This window comes from Quercus lobata, chromosome 1 (assembly GCF_001633185.2).
Source record: "Quercus lobata isolate SW786 chromosome 1, ValleyOak3.0 Primary Assembly, whole genome shotgun sequence".
NCBI classification, from domain to species: Eukaryota; Viridiplantae; Streptophyta; class Magnoliopsida; order Fagales; family Fagaceae; genus Quercus; species Quercus lobata.
Window position 1 is genome coordinate 50,902,160 of NC_044904.1, and position 21,891 is coordinate 50,924,050.

At 34.2% G+C, this 21,891-nt stretch overlaps 1 pseudogene; it reads left to right on the forward strand.

The window, feature by feature from the left end:
- Window positions 1–6,821: 6,821 nt before the first annotated feature.
- Window positions 6,822–9,889, forward strand: LOC115991902 (annotated as a pseudogene).
- The last annotated feature ends 12,002 nt before the right edge of the window (window positions 9,890–21,891 follow it).

Genomic DNA, 21,891 nt, shown 5'->3' on the forward strand with positions numbered 1-21,891 from the left:
TCTCTCTCTCTCTCTCTCTCTTTTTCTGGAAATCGTTTGAAGTGAAAATAGAGACGGTAATTGATTTCCGTGGTCAAAGGCCGTTTTTTTCAGTCAACGGATTTCAATTTCCGGAAAATAGAATTTTCCGGACCAACCAAACACACCTATTTTCCGGAAAATCATTTCCGGAATTACTTTGAAGTGGATTCAAACACAGCCTTAAGCAGGGGCAGGAACTTTTGTTTCCTGTTTTGTTTATTTTCTGCTTAGCATTTAAGACATTACTAACTATAAGAGCAATACTACAGCCACAAACTATTTTACAACACTATTATAGAATGTTAATGTGACCAACTTTTTATTGGTTTTCATTTAAACCCATCATTAATATCACTTTTTTATTTACCAATAATTACTAGTCACAAACTATTTTACAACACTATTATAAAATGTTAATGTGACCAACTTTTTATTGGTTTTCATTTAAACCCATTATTAATATCACTTTTTTATTTACCAATAATCACTCATCACATCAGCAGTTTGTAAAAAATTTTGTATCTTTAACATTATTCCTAACAATAATACATATAAGATATTTTAGCAGGATAATACATATGAGATATTTTAATTAGAAGGAGTCAGAGGAATAATACATATAAGAGATTTTAGCAGGATAATACATATGAGATATTTTAATTAGAAGGAGTCAGGGGTGTAGAGATATTTTTGAATCAACGAAAATTTCATTTTAGAGCATCAGCATTGGAAAATTCCAATGCTATTCTATTTTACCATTCTAAAACACCACTTTATTAATATACCATACCATTTTACAATTCCTCCACATCCCAAAACTCTATTTTTATTAAAATATTATTTTTTTACCTTTCTTTATTATTTTGTTTCCAACCGTTTTCCTGGGCTTTTCAACAGCAATTTTTATTCCTCTCTCTCAACCTCTAGCATCGGTTCAACACACAACACACACACACCCATGATACACCGATCATCCTACCCAAACCCATCACCACACACACACACACAAACACAAACACAAACATCAAACCAGCAACAAAGAGCCACACACAAACACAAAACAGCAACAAAGCCACACACACAAACACAAACCATCAACAGAGCCACACACACAAACCATCAAACCAGTCCACCGATCAGCAAACCCAAGCCACCGATCTGAAACCCACGCCGCCGATTTGAAACCCAGGCCACCGATCAAAAAAATCATCACCAGAGCAAACCCATTCAAAAAAAATCATCTCCAGAGCAAACCCATTCAAACCCATTAAAAAAAAAATCATCACCAGAGCAAACCCATTCAAAAAAAATATCACCGGAGCCACCGGAGCAAACCCATTCAAAAAAATGAGAGAGATGAGAGAGCAGATGGAGAAGCAGGAACAGAAGAGAGAGAAAAGAACAGAAAAAATGAGAGAGATGAGAGACAGAGGAGAGAGAGTAGAGATACCGAAGCCTCTGGAGCAAACCCATTCAAGAAAAATCATCATTGGAGCCACTGGAGCAAACCCAGTCAAAAAAATGAGAGAGATGAGAGAGCAGATGGAGAGCAGAGCTGAGAGAGCATATGGAGAAGCAGAGACGGAAGAGAGAGAAGAGATCAGGAAAAAATGAGAAAGATGAGAGACAGAGGAGAGAGAGTAGAGATAAAATATTAACTTTTTTTTTAGAATACTGCTACAGTGCAATTCTATCTTTAGAATTGCACTGTAGCAAGTATTGCAAAAAATTTACAATACTTGCTTTTACAATTTTCTGATGTAGATGATTTTAAGACTACAAATGCTAAATTTCCCTTAGATATAGCATTAGCATTCTCCAATGCTAATGCTCTTTTAAAGTATATAACTTCTCAAAATATATAATATATATCAATACTAGTCAGGGCAGCACGTGCTAGCCATGGGAAAAAAAAGTAGTGATTAGGAATAATTTTAGATTTTATTTGTATCACAAAATAAAGATATAAATAATTTGAATTTTAAAATACATAGAGATTTACATTAATCAAAAGAGACATTAATTTTAAGAATTTTGATAATTATGTCATAAAAAGTTAATCTCATTCGTATAAGACCGTGATAGATCCCAGTCCAATATTTTATTATTTTATTTTGACCTATAACTTACACCTCAATAGTTGTGAATATATTGTAATAACAACAAAATGTCACGACATTTTTAGTTGTGCTAGATCTCGGTATAATATTTTATTATTTTATTTTGACCCATAAGGAATTGACACATGCGTCACAACATTTTCATAATATCTCTATGTATACATTGTACTTAATTACAATGTAAATTTATATTGTAGACACAAAAAAATTAGCAAATTTTGTATACATTTACAAAATTTGTACAATATTTAACATTTTTTGTGCAAATGTGTATAATATTAACCACTTTTGTGTATTTACAATGTAAACTTGCATTGCAAGTACAAAGTAAACATATAAAGATCTTAAAAAATAAAAATAAAAAACAAAAACAAAGCTCAAACCAACTGGCATACTTGAAGGGGAAAAAAAAAGTGCACCGCACTAATTGAATAAACCAAAAAAATACTATTCATGAGCCTTTGACTCTTTTTATATAGTTAATAAATATGTCAGCTTACATAAATATTTAAAAGAAAAAAAAACACAAACTGATAACTGGAAAAAAAAAAAAACTTTAGGCACTGTAGAAATTAATGTTAAAATGTTGTGGACTTAGCATTTTTTTATTTGATCTATAAGAAATTGAGAACTCAACAATTATGAAAATATTATGATAACAATAAGTGTTGTAACATTTTCTCAAAACATTTATTTTAACTGTAGTTGGTTACAGCCTCATATTTTATTATTTTATTTTGACGTGTAAGAAATTGACATGTCAATAATTGTGAAAATATTATGAAATTTGTTATGTTAGTATAACAATATATATATCAGCTTACATAAATATTTAAAAGAAAAAAAAAAAAACACAAACCGATTACTGAAAAAAGAAAAGAAAAGAAAAAAGAACAACGCTTTAGGCATTGTAGCTACCGTGCCAATTGAATAAACCAAAAACACTACACAATAAGTGTTGTAACATTTTCTCAAAACATTTATTTTTAATTGTGGTTGGTCACAGTCTCATATTTTATTATTTTATTTTGGCTTGTAAGAAATTGACACGTTAATAATTATAAAAATATTGTGAAATTTGTTGTGTCAGTATAATAATATATATACCAGCTTACATAAATATTTAAAAGAAAAAAAAAACACAAACTGATTATTGAAAAAAAAAAAAAAACTTTAGGCACTGTAGTTATAGTGCTGGTCAATAATTGTGAAAATATTGTGAAATTTGTTGCGTCAGTATAATAATATATATACCAACTTATATAAATATTTAAAAAAAAAAAAAAAAACTTTAGGGACTATAGCTCCAGTGCCGATTAACTAAACCAAAAATACTGTATATAAAGAAGAAAGAAAAAACAAAAAGCACAAAACAAACCGAAGGAAAAAAAAAAAGGGAAAGAAAGTAGGAAAGAAAAATGACTCACGAAACCAAATTACTTTAACGGCATAGTTGCTTTTTATACAGTTAATAGACAAATTGTCTATTTGTCTTCAATCTTAAACCTACGTGTCTATTCAATCCCCTCACATGTTATGTATCTAGTCAATTGTAGAACCTCCAAGTACACGTTAGGTTATTCAGCAAAAAAAAAAAAAAGTACACGTTAGCTTGTTTCTCAAAAAAAAAAAAAAAAAAGTAAAGTACACGTTAGGTCTAACCGTTTAACCAATAAGCCCATGACCAATAATCCCGTATAGGTAAGCATAGTATCAGTCACAAAAAGGTTGACTCCTGAAACTTTCATATTAGGACATAAATTTTGACATAATTTTATACTATAATTTGTTATATAATAAGTTATGATGGATAAAAGTATGTTCCCATATGGTCCACTAACATACTCTCATTAATCAAAATTTACCTTCTGACAAGTTGTGACACAAAATTATATCAAAAGTGATATGTACAGCATAATTCAAAACTTCACAGTCTTCACCACGCTGTTTACTATCGAGTCTATCTCAAAAGAAAAACAAGTGGGTAAGTCCCACATCGATTAAGAGTGAGTTTGAGTCAAAGTTTAAAGCCTTCTAACATACTTCAAGAGTTACCGGCTTTTGTAGTGGATTAGTTGTGTGATATTAGACCTTCATCCCCATTCCCAGTTGTGTGTGTGTGTTTACTATCGAGTCTATCTCAAAAAAAAAAAAAAAAAACTTCACCACGCTGAAAGGAAATCTGCCAACCTATTACATCACGCGAGCCTCCCCGAAGCTACAAAGCACCAAATTCCTTTGGCACTCCCTCGTCAGTAGATTGAAGAACGGAAGTTGCGTGAGGCCTTTCATACTGAGTGACTGACACTGTGGTAACCGACCGCCATTATGGATACACATCAACCGAGACCAGTAACTCCACAGCCTCCTCAAGGCAGCGGCGGTGGCGGTTTCTCTGCGATTCTCACAGTCTTCCTATCCTTCATCGCAATCTTCGCCATGGTATTATATATCAAACTATATATATCAACTCTTAACACAATATATAAATACTCTACCGCCACTGCTTTGTTCTTTATCGCCATCTTCATTATCATCATCACGTTCTTTCTCATTGATTTCAATAGCTTGCGTTTGCTTTAGCATCTGATCCCTCACATTTTCTGCATTATCGATTCGTTTTCTCCGGTAATTACATTCGGCAGTGTTTTTAAAATTCAATTCATAGTACTTTTAACAATAATATATATATATATATATATATAATGAATCAAATTAGTGGAGGACTTTGTGCTTTTAGTCTGCTTTAATTAGTTTAGCCTCATTGGTCTATGTTTTACTTGATTTGATGTTAAATATGACTTGTTAGCAATTGAATTAAACATAAATAACTACAAGTATTTTTATAGGATTATCTTTTTGAAAGTAGTAGATAAGTTCATAATATTTTCTCAAGCTCCAAAGAAGAAGGTAACTTATTCGTTTTCTTCCGTTGTAACATTGCTATTGAACCATCAAAAAAATAAGTAGTTACTGAAAGTTCTTTGGATATCAACATTAAAAGAAAAAAAAAATTCTCATCTATTAAATATTTGCAAATCTTACTCTTATAGTGTCTAAAAATTTACAATCATACAGTTCCCACACATTGTGAGGAGAATAACCACACAACTATAATTAAGAATGAAGATATGTATTTGTCTTATGCATTATATGTGTATATGTATGTTGCCAATGCCAGGGAAATCGTATGGGTATGCAGCCAAAGCCATGACAGCCCCATACAACAACAGAGTTAGGATCTCGGTCTAGAGGTGACAAAATTAAAAGATAATATTAAAAATAATAACAAAAAATAATTAATTTATATTAACAACAAAATAAATGATCACTTGTAAATAACTATGAATGTCATACAAAAACTATAATAAATGTAAACTATTGTTAGACGTCTAAGTTAACTCTAAAATAAATTGAAAAAATAGATCAATTTGAAAATATTAGGAGTATAAAAATTTACTTGTAAAGTTGTCTACATGTCTTGTTGTGTTGATTGCTTTTAAAAATATAAGTTAAATTCAACTTTTTATCTATTTTTCAAAGTATTTAAAATTGAAAAAAAATCAGTTTGAAACTAAAATGACCAGAAATTGAAAAAAAAAAGTGTAAAATATAAGGCTATCAATTGAAGTGCAATAAAAAAATTTATAAAAAAAAACACAAAAATACAGTGATTATTATTATTATTATTATTATTATTATACTAAATTTAAGTGCTAGCTTACACCCAAGAAAAGTCAAAAGTGGTGTGTGTCACTGTCCGACCGCCATCCAACAAGGACCAGACAAGTCGGACCCAAATCCGGTCGTCGGCGGGTCTGAAAATTTTCCAGTTGAGTCAAGCGTTGGACTAGGCGCAAAAAAACTAGCGGTGGCATGCATGTGAAGACACTAAGATTTAAAATTTTGACTTTGGAGGGCATGCATTTGAAAGAACCACTTTGACTTTGAAGATATGGGAATAATGTATTTTGTTCCCACTTTGAATAAGTTACTAGTATAATGTTGTTCTTGGCTAGCCTGGTCTTTTGATTTGCTACACTCCTTTACTTCTTGATAATTGCTGCTGCCAGGGTGGCATACATGAAAAAAGAAAACATTGGATTAGTGTTTTCTTTATGGAGTGACTACATAATTTGGTTATTAAATGCTAGTTCGGTTGAAATTTAGAATTGTCTTGAATCTCAACCACTGGAATAAGTGTTTAGGGTTTAGGGTTTGAATTCGAAAATCTCTGACATAAATATAAATTCTATATATAGTGATTCCATCATCATCAACTATTATGAATGGTTTTTCCATTCTGCACCAAGTCCCAGAAGGCCATGTTGGGGTTTACTGGAGAGGAGGTGCCCTTCTAAAGACAATTAATGATCCAGGTTTCAGTACGATCCTTTCTTTATGATTTTCATTCAGTAGTTGCTTTCCTAGCACTTATGAAATGTCTGCTTGTACTTAATTTTCAGGTTTTCATCTGAAGCTGCCTTTTATAACCCGTTATGAGCCTGTTCAAGTAACCCTTTAGACCAATCAGGTAAAATTCGATGAATTTGAAATTGAAAATTGAAGAATTTCATCTTGTCAATCTAATGCTCAAATCCTTCCTGTGAATGTAATTGCAGGTGAGTGATATTCCTTGTGGTACAAAAGGAGGTGTAATGATCAACTTTGAGAAGATAAAGTTACAAGATGTTGCTCTTTATTCACATTATGGTTTCGCTAGGGTTTGAAATGCTCAGCTTATATATGCCTTTTCAGGTTGTTAACCGGCTTCACAAGGACTATGTGCATGACACTTTGCTGAAATATGGGGTGCAGTATGACAAGATATGGATATATGACAAAATTCATCCTGAGATCAATCAGTTCTGCAACTCTCATTCTCTTCAGCAAGTCTACATTGATGTTTTCGATCAAGTATGGATACTAAAGAAAACATACCCTTTGGAAAATATTTTGGGAGCTTCTAATTTTGCTTGCTATTAAAGTAGTGTACTTTTCTTCTTTTGCTTTAGCAGTTTAATATGATAGATTGTTTAGCATAGTGAAATCTTAAACTTAAAGTTGAACAATTTGATCCCTCCCCAAAATAAAGTCCCTGCAAGTTGTGCCATGTTCACTTCCAAGGATTTGTTAGAATAATGTGGCCCAACATGATATTTTATGATGTCTCTATTATCAATAAATAATTATTCAAAATTTATTGTGAAATTATGCAATATTTTTATGATATAAAATATTGGTATATTAAAATATGTCTACTTGATTTGGTAGATTAAGATTATGAATGCATTCATTATAGTCCTTGACTTGACCATATCCATCCTGATGTAGTCTATTCTTATAGATATATTTTTGGACCATGATGGAAATGATGTGCAAGTTAAAATTGCTCAGACGATGAAAGATAATAAGGGCTAGTCTTTTGATGGTTAATACATAATAATCTTAGCAGTCCTTTCATGATGAGATTCATGCATGTTGAGCAATTGACTGTAATAAATCTATCATATCATTGTCAGTATCTTGGCCTCCTATTAGAAGTTTGATTCTAGATATGAACGATAGATGAATCCATGCGTTAGTATGAACTTACAAAAGTAATGACCCGTTAATGAACTTCTTTATTAATGAATCTTATTAAAGAAGTTGTTTATTAACGAATGCAACATATCTATTACAAGAATTTTTATTACGATAGGAAGGATTTTATGCTTGGTCATGTCCATTTTGAATGTTATAAATATTATCTAGGCCATACTTGCAAGGAATGTGAGAAGAGAAAAGAAAGCTCTTGTTAATCCTGACCAACTGAGGAGAGCAATGATGCAGGAGCATCTTCTAAGCTGTTTTAAGATGTTTTTATTTGAGCTCAAGCTAGCAGCCTTAGCTGTTGAGAACAGTTAGTTACAGCTCTCTTTGTGTCCAAACAAGAGCCTTAAGGCAGTTAGCTTATATGGCAATCATTCATATTTGAATTAGTTAGTCTTGTTAATGAATTAGTTACATGTATTAGATGTAAGTAGTGTTAGTTTGACACTTGGCAAGATACTAATGGTTGTTAGTTGTAGGACAGATTATATAAGTACTCTTGTACTCATTTTGTAACTAATTTTTTTGAAAATTAGTGATTTTAAGCCTGTGTGCTTTTCATTGGAATTTAGTGTTCTTGTAGAGGTGCGTAACCACCTAATAAATGTTCTAAGCAACTCTCATTGCTAAATAAACCCAAAACAGTTTAGCTTACACATTCCCTGAACCAAGCATTCTGATTGCTTGTGAGGTCCTTGAATAATATAATCTAGGAAGAAAATTTTCAGATCTTATTATTGATTTTTATTACATATGCACATGATATTATTGTTAATTGATAGATATATTATATGTGTCTCTTGAATTAATTTTTAAGTAAAATTCTAATGGGATTATCTCTCTTTGGGAATCTAACCCATTTAGCCATTTAGCCTCAACCTATGATTTGTTTATAAACAGGATAGTCATGTTGGGTTCATAGGTCGTGTCGGATTTTGTCATCTCTAAGTTGGTGTGAAGTTGCCAGCATTATAACTATACTTCATATAGTTGTGTAACATTATGGTACCATCACCATGAGCTAGTGTAGTGTTTATAAAATCCTTTTCTATTTATTTATTTCATGTTATACTAACAAAGCATTTGACTCTCACAGATTGAAGAAAAGATGAAAGATGCTCTCTAGGGTGATTGCAGATGTAATGCTCCAGGTATTGAAATCATCAGTGTTCACGTTACAAAGCCAACCATCCCAGAAAGCATAAGACGCAATTTTGATCACTTGGAAGAGGAACGCATTAAGGTTCAGTTTCTTTTTCCTGAATATGAGAGAAGGTCCTTTTACTTTTATTTTCCCCTGTTAGGTAAGCAAAGCAAATAGACAGACACACACACAATATGATTCTTGATATGCGGATTCTTTACAAATTAAATGTGTTTTTAATGCCCTTTAAGCCAATTAGCCTTGGTCCAATGAGCATTAACATCACAAGCTTTTTTTGCTTATACCCAATTGTTGTACATGCATGTGTTTGCACCCACAACCGGTCTGTGGCAAACATATTGGATAATTTATTATATAATAAGCCTCCGAAGTTAATAGAGTGCATCATTCTGTGTTTTATGTTGTTACTTTGTTAGGTCCAAATTGCAATTGAGAAACAGAGAGTGGTTGAGAAAGAGGCAGAGACGAATAAAAAAAAGGCTATCAGTGAAGCTGAGAATAGTGCAAATGTGGGAAAAATCCTTATGGAACAAAAGTTGATGGAAAAGGATAGTGCCAGGAAGCAGCAAGAAATTGAGAACCAGATATACATGGAACGGCAAAAAATTAAAGTCGATGCAAATCTCTACCGGTAAAAGTTCCATTCACTTTTCAGTTTAAAAGATATGATTTTTTTTTGGGAAGATATGAATAGTTTAAACTTCATAAGAAATGACTAATGTTATTGCTCTCTCTACGTTTCTAGTGAATTGAAGGAAGCTGAAGCAAACAAGTTGAAGCTTACACCGCAATATCTGGAGCTTAAATTCATCGAGGCCATGGGTGTAACTAAACAATTTCCATCTGAGGAAAATGTTGCGACTAAAAAAAATTTCATTTGAGGAAAATGTGTTCGTTTACTCTATTGTGTTTATGTATAGGTGTGCGCGCAGGCTACTTGTGTACTTCCTGTAACAGCTGAATATCTTCACTTGCCTTTAATTCTTACATGTATGACTAAGGATGTTTGCGGTGCGGTGTGGTATGGTGTGGTTTTGGGCCATATTTAGCACCGCACTTTACAGTGCAGTTTAGCTAAAACCATAACTACACTGCACCTTATTTTTATTGGAAAATATGGCTAAATAAACAAGTTTTGATTCAACAATACAAACCCTAAAAAATTAGCAATAACAAAAATAAATAGATAGAGTTAGAAAGATCTCACAAACTATAGAATCACGCAAATGCGTTGTCTTTAAAGGTTGATTTGTGCCACCCGGAGTAGAACTCAGTGTGAATGACTCTCTTGGCCGAACAACCCCCTAAGATTAGACTATAGTAATTTCTTCAAGTTGATCACACACTCAAGCAAGAAGAACTAGGAACAACCTTAATTTGCCTTCCTTAAAACTAAAAATTGATGCTGAAATTTTTAGTGGAGATGAGCAAAAAAAACAGAGCAAAAACAGAGGGAAGAGGTGGCTATTGTAGCTGAAAAACTTAAGAGCTAAAGAGAGGAATATAGGGTTTTATATACTAACTAATGTGAGGGCTGAAGGGCTGCATGTGTAACAATCACTGTGCAAGCCAACGGGCTACATGTAACAGTCACTATGCAAGCCAACGGGCTACACATTTAATGCCCCAACGGGCTGCTCAATTAATGCCCAACGGGCAAAACTAAGATGGGCTGAAAGCAAAATATAAGGAAATGGAATGAGGCCTAAGAGAGACAAGCTTAAGTCCAACCTAAGCCCAACTTCAACCCTTAGCCTATTGTCTTTCAAGCTATCACTTAAGAGTTGCAAAGGTTTATAAACATATATGCAAACTCATCTCTAACCAATGTGGGACACAAGCATAGTTTAAGAGTTTGAAACACACATACTCCAACAATCCCCCACATGTTACAAACACTAAACTAGGAAAGGCAATAAACTCAAGAAGGCATGCATCAATATGGTACCCTAAGGTTTTAACCATACTTAGGGTAAATAAGTAGGAACCACAAGACAATGGTAGAGTTAGACTCTTTTAACCAAGCTATTAGATAACCAAACTTACCATCCACATACCTTTCTTTACCAAGGTTGTTCCATAAGCGGGTTGGTGCCTTATACAGGCCATGCGCCATTGGGTTTCATGAGAGCTCTAGAAACCTACCCAAGTCTCATAGGAAGCGGCACAACTTCCACTCCCACTCCCACATAGGTGGCATCCATCAAGAGTGTATGCAGTACACTCCATCCTAACAAGTAGGGACTATGGATCCATTAAGAGCTAGAGCTCAATCTCCAACAATCTGCAACTTAGCACTGTCTCACACCATAGGGATGGACTCATTACTAATCTCCTCAATGAGATAGCGGAATACATAATAACTGACAGTGCCCATATGGACCACAGATGACCTCTACCCATTTAACCCCTTGCGTGGAATCACCCATCATAGAGGTTGGGTATTGGCCATAGTGTCACAATTTGGGTATCAGTCATATCCCCCTCGATATCTCACTCACCAACCTTCTTGCTAGTGGCTTAGTCAAATTCTTTTCTGACCTCACAAAGTCCAAGGACATTACACCATTATCAATGAGTTGCCTCACAATATTGTGTCTCCATCGGATATGTCGACTTTTCCCATTATAAATTTTGTTCTTAGCACGTGCTATGGCAACTTGGCAATCACAATGCATACAAATAGAGGTAATAGAGTTAGTATACAATGGTATATCAATTAACAAACTCCTAAGCCATTCAGCTTTGGATCCAGCCTTTTTTAAGGCTACTAACTCTGATTCCATGGTGGATCTCGCTATGCAAGTCTGCTTGGATGATTTCCAAGAGACAGCCCCTCCAACTAGTGTGAACACATATCCACTAGTGGGCTTTACCTCATCTGTATCAGAGATCCAATTAGCATCACAATATCCTTCTAATATAGCAGGATAACCACAATATGACAAACCATAATCAAAAGTACCCTTTAAATATCTCAACAATCTAGATATTGCATCCCAATGTTCAATACTAGGATTATGAGTATATCTACTCAATCTACCAACAGCATATGCAATATCAGGGTGAGTACAGTTTGTCAAAAACATCAAACTACCAATGATTTGTGCATATTTATCTTGTGAAACACTATCACCATGATTTTTAAACAAGTGCACATTTGAGTCAAAAGGAGTAGACATAGGTGACATATCAAAGTGTTCAAACTTTTTAAGAATTTTCTCTACATAGTGAGAATGTGATAGTGTAATGCAATCATTATCCCTAAGGATCTTGATGCCCAAGATTATATTTGCCTTACCCAAATATTTCATATTAAAATTAGAGGTAAGAAAGTGTTTAGCATCATGCACAATATCAAGGCTAGTTCCAAATATAAGTAAGTTATCAACATATAAACATATAATAACACCTTCATTATTAATAAACTTGCTATATATGCATTTATCAGCACCATTGATCACATATTCATGTGTAAGTATAACATTATCAAATTTTTTATGCCATTGTTTAGGTGCTTGTTTTAAACCATATAAAGATTTAACTAACTTACAAACTTTATGTTCTTGTCCAAGAACTACATAACCCTCAGGTTACTCCATATAAATCTCTTCTTCTAAATCACCATTTAGAAAAGCAGTTTTAACATCCATTTGATATACTATAAGTTTGTAAATAGAAGTAATGACAAATAAAATTTTAATAGATGCATTTCTAGTAACCGGAGAATAAGTATCAAAATAATCCACATTATGTTTTTGCTTATAGCCCTTGGCTACTAAACGAGTTTTAAACTTATCAATTGTACCATTCAGTTTTAATTTCCTTTTAAACACCCATTTGCAACCAATAGGTTTAACCTTAGGTGGAAGCTCAACTAATTCCCAAGTATAATTAGACATAATAGATTCTAATTCATTATTAATTGCTTCCAACCAAAAAGGTGCATCTATGGATTTAATTGCATCATAGTAACTTACAGTTTCATTTTCAACAACATAGGCAAGGAAATCGTTACCGTAATCCTTTTCCTTCCTAGCTCGCTTGCTCCTTCTTATTTCTTGCACATCATCAACAAAGTCATTAGAAATTTCAATAGAATCATGTAATTTTTTTTCCTTATTTTTCAAAGGAAACACATGCTCAAAGAATATGGCATTTTCGGATTCAATAATAGTGTATGATTCTGATGACAAGAAATCTATAGCATGAACTATTACAAGCATAGCCAATAAACACACAATCACACGTTCTAGAACCAAGCTTTCTCCTTTTAGGCTCGGGTAGCATGACCTTGGCCAAACACCCCCACACTTTGAGATATTCCAAGTTAGGCTTACACCCTTCCCAAAGTTCATAAGGAGTTTTACCAGTTTTCTTATGAGATACCTTATTTTGAATATGGCAAGCCGAAAGAATGGCCTCCCCCCACATGTTGGAAGATAGCCCGGAACTAACAAGCATAGCATTCATCATCTCTTTAAGAGTTCTATTTTTCCTTTCGGCTATTCCATTAGATTCCAGTGAATAAGGTGGAGTTATCTCATGTATTATACCATTTTGTTCACAAAATTCCTTAAAAGGATTAGACTCATATTTACCACCTCTATCGGTTCTAAGTCTTTTAATCCTTTTATTCTTTTGGTTCTCAACTTCACTTTTATACTTTATAAACATCTCTAAAACTTCATCTTTGGTTCTTAATAAATAAAGTTTAGTGAATCTAGAGTGGTCATCAACAAAGATCACATAAAATCTTTTACCACCTCTAGTCATAGTGTGTGTTAAATCACCCAAGTCACTATGTACCAATCCAAGAAGCTCGGTTTCTCTTGTTATGGATATACAAGGTTTCTTGGTGATTTTAGTTTCGGCACAAATTTCACATTTTTCCATATTAGCTTCACTTAGTGAGTTAATAATTCCACATTCTTTCAGTTTCTTAATATAGCCAAGATTAACACGTCCAAGTCTACCATGCCAAATATCAATGGAATCAACTAAATAAGCACAAGAAGATGAACCTTTTTCATTAATAACTTGATCAACATTAAGTACAAAGAGACCTTCATCATCATAGCCCTTACCAACAAAGACTTCATTCTTAGTTAAAGTAACTATGCCACCATCAAATAAAACTTTAATACCGGCCTTACAAAGCAAATGTACTGAAATGAGATTGTGTCAAAAGTGAGGTACATGAAAGACATTATTCAGTAAAAGAGTTTTACCAGAAGTTAGCTTCAAGAGTATCTTCCCGTTACCACTCACCAGCATAGACCTATTGTCTCCAACATAGACACATTCGGTGCCTTCCGCCATAGGAGTGTAGGAACTAAACTCTTCTTTGAATGTATCAATGTGTCTTGTGCAAGCCGAGTCAACTACCCATCCCTTCACTTTTGTCACCAAGTGTGCCTCACACACCACCCTCGCAATGATCTCTTCGGTTTACACCACTTTGCCTTATTTGATGTAGAGCCTTTGTTGTTATTCTTATTGTTGTTGAAGTTGCCCTTCGCCCTACATGTTACTGCATAATGACCTACCTTACCACAAATAAAACAATTACCCTTTTTCTTTTGGATTTGAGGATTTGGGCCATTTTTATTATGAAATTTTCCTTTTCCCTTGAAATCATATTTCTTATTATGTTGTGGAGGTCTAGAGGATCCTCCCTCTACAACATTAGCCTTGGAAATAAATTCCTTAGCTCTAGAAACTTTTTCTGACATCCTATTCGTTTCTTCAATTTGAATATCAACGATAGTTTGTTGAAGATTTAAATAGGTTCTATGGTGGCTATACCGGTGTTTATACTCTTTCCAAGAGTCCGACAACTTAAGCACTAGGCTATGAGCCACAAACTTTTCGGGTAAAACATCACCCTCTTTAGCTAGGTCAGATACTAATTTTTGAAAATCTTCAATTTGACTAGAAACACTTTTTTCCTCAACCATTTGAAAAGACATAAATTTAGCCGTAGCAAATTTTTTAGCACCCTCATTCTCAAACCCATAACGACCATTAAGTTCATCCCATAAATCTTTAGCACAAGTAAAATGACAATAATTATCAAACAACTTGTTAGATAAACCACATTTAATAGTATGAACACTGTAAGGTAGTAGGCTGTGCTAGTGGTGTTGGGCTGCCTCCTGCTGCACAAAGCTCAAGTTTTCTGGAGAAGAGAGTTGGGACCGGTCCAGCTTCAGCTCAAGTTGGTCTGGCTTGTACGCAAACTAGGCCAGGTCTGCCAGGAACATATTTCAGGCAAATTGTGGCAGACATACATAATAATAATAAAATAAGCAAAAAATATCTAACCACTTAGTGGGGAAATGACCGAATAGCCCTTGAACTCAATTACAACAGCAATATTAATCGTTTTCTTTGCGGAAGGGAAAGAACATAACAGAGAACATCAAATATTGATACGCATGGGTTAGTTAGAATATTAGGGAAATCAACTCAAAATCCAATCCGCGGGAGTAGGGCCACAAAGGAAAAAACATTCCTTCTCAACGCAGTCAATCTCTTAGGAAAATGTCTTGTCGTGGAGATTAACTGCCCTGAGGGAAATGATCCTGAGTGGTTTTTCTACATAGATGTTCTTGAGGTTTTCACAGAGAGCCAGATTTCATGAGGGAGAGAAGGGATCAATCTACTGGTACATGCTCACCGTTCTAATTCTCACTTTTTCTTTCTTTCTTGTGGTTTTCTTTCTTTCTTTTCCCACTCGTTTTTTTTGCTATTTCTTTTAAGTTTTCTATCTCTTAGTCAAAGTTCCCCTCGTTCCTCTCCCTTCTGTTCACAGTAAGACCCTCATTTTATAGTGCTTTCCATGACCAGATTTTACTGTTTTAGCCCTTAACTTCCTTTGTCTGGTCTGGGTGTACTGGCCGACCATCACTGTTCCGTCTGTGTGTCGTCCTTCCATCACCTGACAAGGAAGAGTATTTTGTTTGCTAGTCTGTCGTGGCACCCTTTCCTGCTACGGTCTGGGTTACTTCTCTCTCCCTATCCCTCATGGCATGCACCTAATGGTTCCAACTTAGCTTGCCTCTTTTAGGTAGTAAGCCATCCCAACAGGATACCTCCCCGAAAGAGCCTAAGCCGGAACCTTCAAAATAGATTTTTCCCCTCTCCCCATTTTTCCCCTCTCCCCACCATCAAACCATGCCCTCTGAATCTTTGACCCCCCGACCTCACCATGCTCTGTATTGGCTGGGTACAGACTGGTGGTGCCTGGACCTTGCGCATGCCTTCATTCCGTATGTGTCCAAAACCTGCCTGCTGCCCATTCGTCTGCCGTGGTCTAGAGGCTCGCCGTCCGTATTTTTTGACCTTTTATGTGGGCTGCTTTTTGTTTTCTCGCTCCTCTTAGGAGCTGGGCTTTATTTGATGATGGGCCTTACATTTCTTTGGCCCACTCCTTGGTTTCCCTCATTTCTTGTCATATTGTTCTGTTATTCCTACAGTAATGATTTAATCCTGCTGGGTCTCTTTTAGGCCAGCCGTTTATTCCTTCTCCCAGTGGCTTGGCATGGCCACTGGTTTGCTCTTATTTATGGGCTCCTATGTCCCTTTTGTCTTTCCCTTGGACATCCTTGGTCCGTTTGGGCTTCCTCGGCTCTTTTGCTAATTCTGCATTCCCATGGGCTTTTACCAACTTCATTGGGCTTCCCTGACCCAATAACCTTATTCTCATCCTTGGGGTTTATGGGCCTGCCATAAACCCCTTACTTTCTTAGTTTGCATTACTTTGGGCCTGCGGCGGCCTTTTCTCGCTTTTCTACCTCATACACTGCCCATGGGATGCTATTTCTCTCTTTCCGGGCTTCTTTAAGCCCACTTGCCTCTTCAAGGCCCATTTGTTCATTTCTTGGGCCTGTGGTCCATTATTCCTGTTGCTTGGGCCTAATGGTTTTGCTGTCTGCTTTGCCAATTCTTTGCTACCCTTATTATTGGGTTTTCTTTCTTTCCACCTGGATTCTCACAAATGGCCCTCAACAAACACATAATTTATTTGTTTTTTCCCACTTTGCTATATTTTTAGGATCTTCTTTGGGTTTAGGCTCATAAAAAACCCGGTCAAGTTCGGTAAATTCCAAGATGGGCAAAACCCTTTCTTTCCAACGTTTAAAATTATTTCCATCAAAAGTCTCAAGCTTTGTAATTTCCGAAATGACCTTAAGAGAATCAACAACTTGTTTTTTCATTTTTAAAACACAAAAATCAACCTTTAAAATTGTTGGAAAATATGGCTAAATAAACAAGTTTTGATTCAACAATACAAACCTTAAAAAATTAGCAATGACAAAAATAAATAGATAAAGTTAGAAAGATCTCACAAACTATAGAATCACACAAATGCGTTGTCTTTAAAGGTTGATTCATGCCACCCGGAGTAGAACTCGGTGTGAATGACTCTCTTAGCCGAATAACCCCCCAAGATTAGACTATAGTAATTTCTTCACGTTGATCACAAACTCAAGCAAGAAGAACTAGAAACAACCTAATTTGCCTTCCTTAAAACTAAAAATTGATGATGAAATTTTTAGTGGAGATGAGCAAAAAAACAGAGCAAAAACAGAGGGAAGAGGTGGCTGCTGTAGCTGAAAAACTTAAGAGCTAAAGAGGGGAATATAGGGTTTTATATACTAACTAATGTGAGGGCTGAAGGGCTACATGTGTAATAGTCACTGTGCAAGTCAACGGGCTGCATGTAACAGTCACTGTGCAAGCAACAGTCATTGTGCAAGCCAACGGGCGGCACATTTAATGCCCCAACGGGCTGCTCAATTAATGCCCAACAAGTAGAACTAAGATGGGCTGAAAGCAAAAGATAAGGAAATGGAATGAGGCCCAAGAGAGACAAGCTTAAGTCCAACTCAAGCCCAACTTCAACCCTTAGCCTATTGTCTTTCAAGCTATCACTTAAGAGGTGCGAAGGTTTATAAACATATATGCAAACTCATCTCTAACCAATGTGGGACACAAGCATAGTTTAAGAATTTGAAACATACATACTCCAACAATTTTTGCGGTCACATGTGTGGTGCAGTGCGGTGTGGTGCGGTTTAAAGTTTAGCTAAAACCATAACTGCACTGCATCTCATTTTTGCGGTCACATGTGCGGTAATATGTAAAAGATGCGAATTGAAATTAGTATATTTTTCAAATTTTTGGCTTTTCCTACCCAGTTCAAAACTAATTTTTCTCTTTTTTTGGGCCAAGTTTTAAATTATTGAGCTAGTTTTTCTTTATTTTGGGTTGACTTTTCTAGTCAACACTTGCCAGGACTATCAAACTTTTTTTTTTTTTTTGAAAACTAGGGTTAATTATTAAACTATTAATAATATATTTGATATTAAAAATAAATAAATATATTAATATATAGAAAGGGTGCGGTGCGGTGCGGTTTATGTGGTTTTCTTATTATAAAATCACAAACCGCACTGCACCATGCGATGTGATGCGGTGCGGTGCACTATTACTTACGGTGCGGTGCAGTTATGCCATTTTGCGGGCGATTTTGGTGCGATTTTTGTGGTTTATGCGGTTTGGTGAACACTCCTATATATGACATTATGTACAACATTATGTGTGATATTATGTTTGTATGAAATTATGTACAACATTATGTATTAAATTAATAAAAGTTATTTTATTATCTAGAATAATGGCAACATAAATGTTTTGATATTATCATGAAGTCTTTGAGATGCATTGTAGGTAATTTTATATGACTTAGTTATAGAATATATATATCACAACTTTCTTGTAAATTCAATATTTTGATTTCGTGGCTAGTTATTAAATTTGGCATTTTATATGCGAAGACTATAATATGTCAATTAAGATGGTTTGTCTTGATCATAGAAATGGAGACTTCTAATTGATATTTTAATGTATTAAGTGTATAAGATACATTGAATTGGACCGTGTGGAAATTATTTATAGCTATAATTGGAATATTAAATCTCATGATTTTCATTTACATAAATTCTCAATTTTGAGGGAATTGTGAATGTGAATACGAAATGTTGTTTTCTTTGATATATTAGGAGTGAAATTTATTTTGACAAAAACCTCATTACGTTGGGAAATTACACGTAGGTTGTGTTTGAATGACAACATTTGGATTTGAATTTAAAAACCATTGATTTCAAATGCCTTGATTTGAAATCTCTTGATTTTAAAATTCATTGTTTGAGTCTTTTTAAACAATGAAGGATTTGAAATTCTATTGTTTGGATACATAAATTTTGATTTAAGATTAATAAAATATATATTTTTTCTTAATCTTTCTACATTTTAATTTTAAATATATGAGGTAATACTGATAATCCAATTGACAAAATGATGACTAAATATCTTTAGTCATAGCCAACTAAAAAAATATCTTGCAAACTATTAACAACTAAAATGTTTTATATTAGCTAGAGAGGACATCTAAATGCAGGGTTTTTTTTTTTTTTTTTACAACATTCAAAATCTCAAACTAAAAAATTATTCTAAAGCTCTTAACAACTAAAAAGCTATATATATATAAATATATATATCAAGAGAGACAGATTAAAAACCCGAAATGTGTCTTTTACACAACTTCCAAAAGAACAATATAATGGGGACTAAGTAGAAGTTGAATCCAATCCTTCTTATCATCATCATTTGAAAGAATTTTCAAATACTTAAAAAGTCCCTTGCACCTCTATGCATTAACTTCTCAACTATTTTGAATATTTCAAGCCGCGTGAGTCCTTACACCTTTGAAACCACTATATGCATCTCTTCACCAGAAGGTTGTGGATGCTCTTGATTTTTCTTTGCTGTGAAGTACTTTTTAAGAGAGGAACCAATATTTGTAACAACTTCAACTAATATCCTACTCCTTTTTCTTTGGTGAGGCTCAACCACAAAACTTATTGATACCAAATGCTGACATCGTTGTTGTGCAATGGGAAAATCTCCTTCCTCATCCATAATTTCTACTGCATTGTTCATATGTTCTACTCTAATGCCAGTAGCTCTATCTCTCCCACACAAGATCTAAATGTGCTTCAAATTTTCAATAACTTTGTTTTTATAAGCACTCGCTTTTGCATTTTTCTAAAGAAGTAAAAACAAAAAATAAAAAAAAATACAAGCAATGAGTAACATAATAAAAACAAAACAATTGAAATCTACAAATTTATAATAGCAAATCCCAATAAATATTGTTCTCACAAAAAACCACAATTTAACATAAAATTCTAAGAATTTCAGAATTTGTTTTCTAGGATTTCACTTATTATAAAAGGCACTCAAATACTCACTAAAAACCCAACCATAAACCAGCAAATTAATCCCAAATGGTCTCTGAAATCAAGCCAAGAGCTCACTTAAACCATACAACCAAAAAAAAAAAAAAAAAAGAGAGCTCACAAACAAGAGTATGTACAAAAATGCATGACAGTTGCAAGGATGTTGACCAAGGGTACTTTACCCAACTCTCACAACCTTTTTTGGTAATAAGGTTGTGTAAGTTGGGGTTGAAATCTTTTTAGTTAACATCCTGCTAAGAACACTTTTTCTCATAATTATGTGTACTAGGACTTTTATTATTCTTTGTTGTCATGTGCATTAGTTTTCGTTTGAGCTAATCATTATTCTATCATATATATTTTGGAGTGTTCTTTGTTTTGTGCACAGACTGGTTCCCAGGCATATTCTGCAAAAAGAGTCAGAACCTAAATTATCAACTGATGACTTTGGAGGATTTCACATGATATGATTAATTAATTGAATATTTTAGATTAGTTGTTGGTTGTAGTTGTGGAGTTTGTAATTCTATTGTCTATAATTCAACTTGTTTAGTATACAGTCTATTTTTGTGTCTGTAGATTTGTTCTTATAAGTTGGATTTTTAAATGTTGTCTATGTGCCAAAAGTATAGCAAGAAATAATAAAATTATTAGGCATAATTATATACATTTCAACCTTTTCAAGGTGACAAAAAAGAGAACATCAATGTGCTATTACATCACTTCAATAAATGATTATGTATCTTGATGGGTGGCTCCTTAAGTTTATGTATTCTCTCCTTATATATTTGAAGTGGCAAAATGGTTTATGGAGTGGATGGAATTATAGATATAGGCAGCTACAAAACAATGGATTAAATGATCGAGTTAGCATGGAGATGCCAGTTGCCCCATTAAGATTAGAACTTGGTTGAACAATAAACAGGTGGCTTTTCTAGCATGACAATTTTATTAATTAATTACAAGCATCCCCCTTTATGGCCAAGTTGAATTGCAAGAGCGAGTTACGAGGAACAAAGAACCCATAAAAATTAGACTTCAAAGCCCATTTTGCTAATTCATGGCCGCTCTGTTGGAAAACAGCCTAACAAACAAGCTTGTAAGCTCCTTACCTTTTCAATTGTATCCTTTATTAATGCCATGTTCTCTTCGGTGACTTGGTCTTGTAGGCTGTAGCCCATCAGCAGGCAGATCCATCAAAATTTTGACAAGGGCAACATGGATGCTATCAATTCAAAATCCATATACACCTTCGAGACAAATACTGATTCTTCTAAACTAGGGAGTACACAATGTGAATGGCCCTGAACTGTTTTAGGAAAGCCAAAAATGACAACTAAGTGTGCGTTTGTGTGCTGCATTTTGCGTTTTAAGCGTGAGACCCGGCACTGTTCATGTATTAAGTAGATTATTTGCCATACGGTGCGTTTTAAGTTTTTAGTTTTAACTCTTTATTTGCTAAAATATTTTTAATTTTCAGTTTTCAGCAAAATAAACAGTATCCAAACAGACCTTAAATATATAGTAAAGTTCCCTTTCTCTAAGCCAATCCAAACCAATTAATCGAACCTGGATTATGCCTAAATAGAATTTTTCAATTGATTCACATGATTCTTCATCAAATGACCATGTAGTATCTATTCATTCAATCTCATATTTTGAGGCATAGGATCCAAGTATTTTT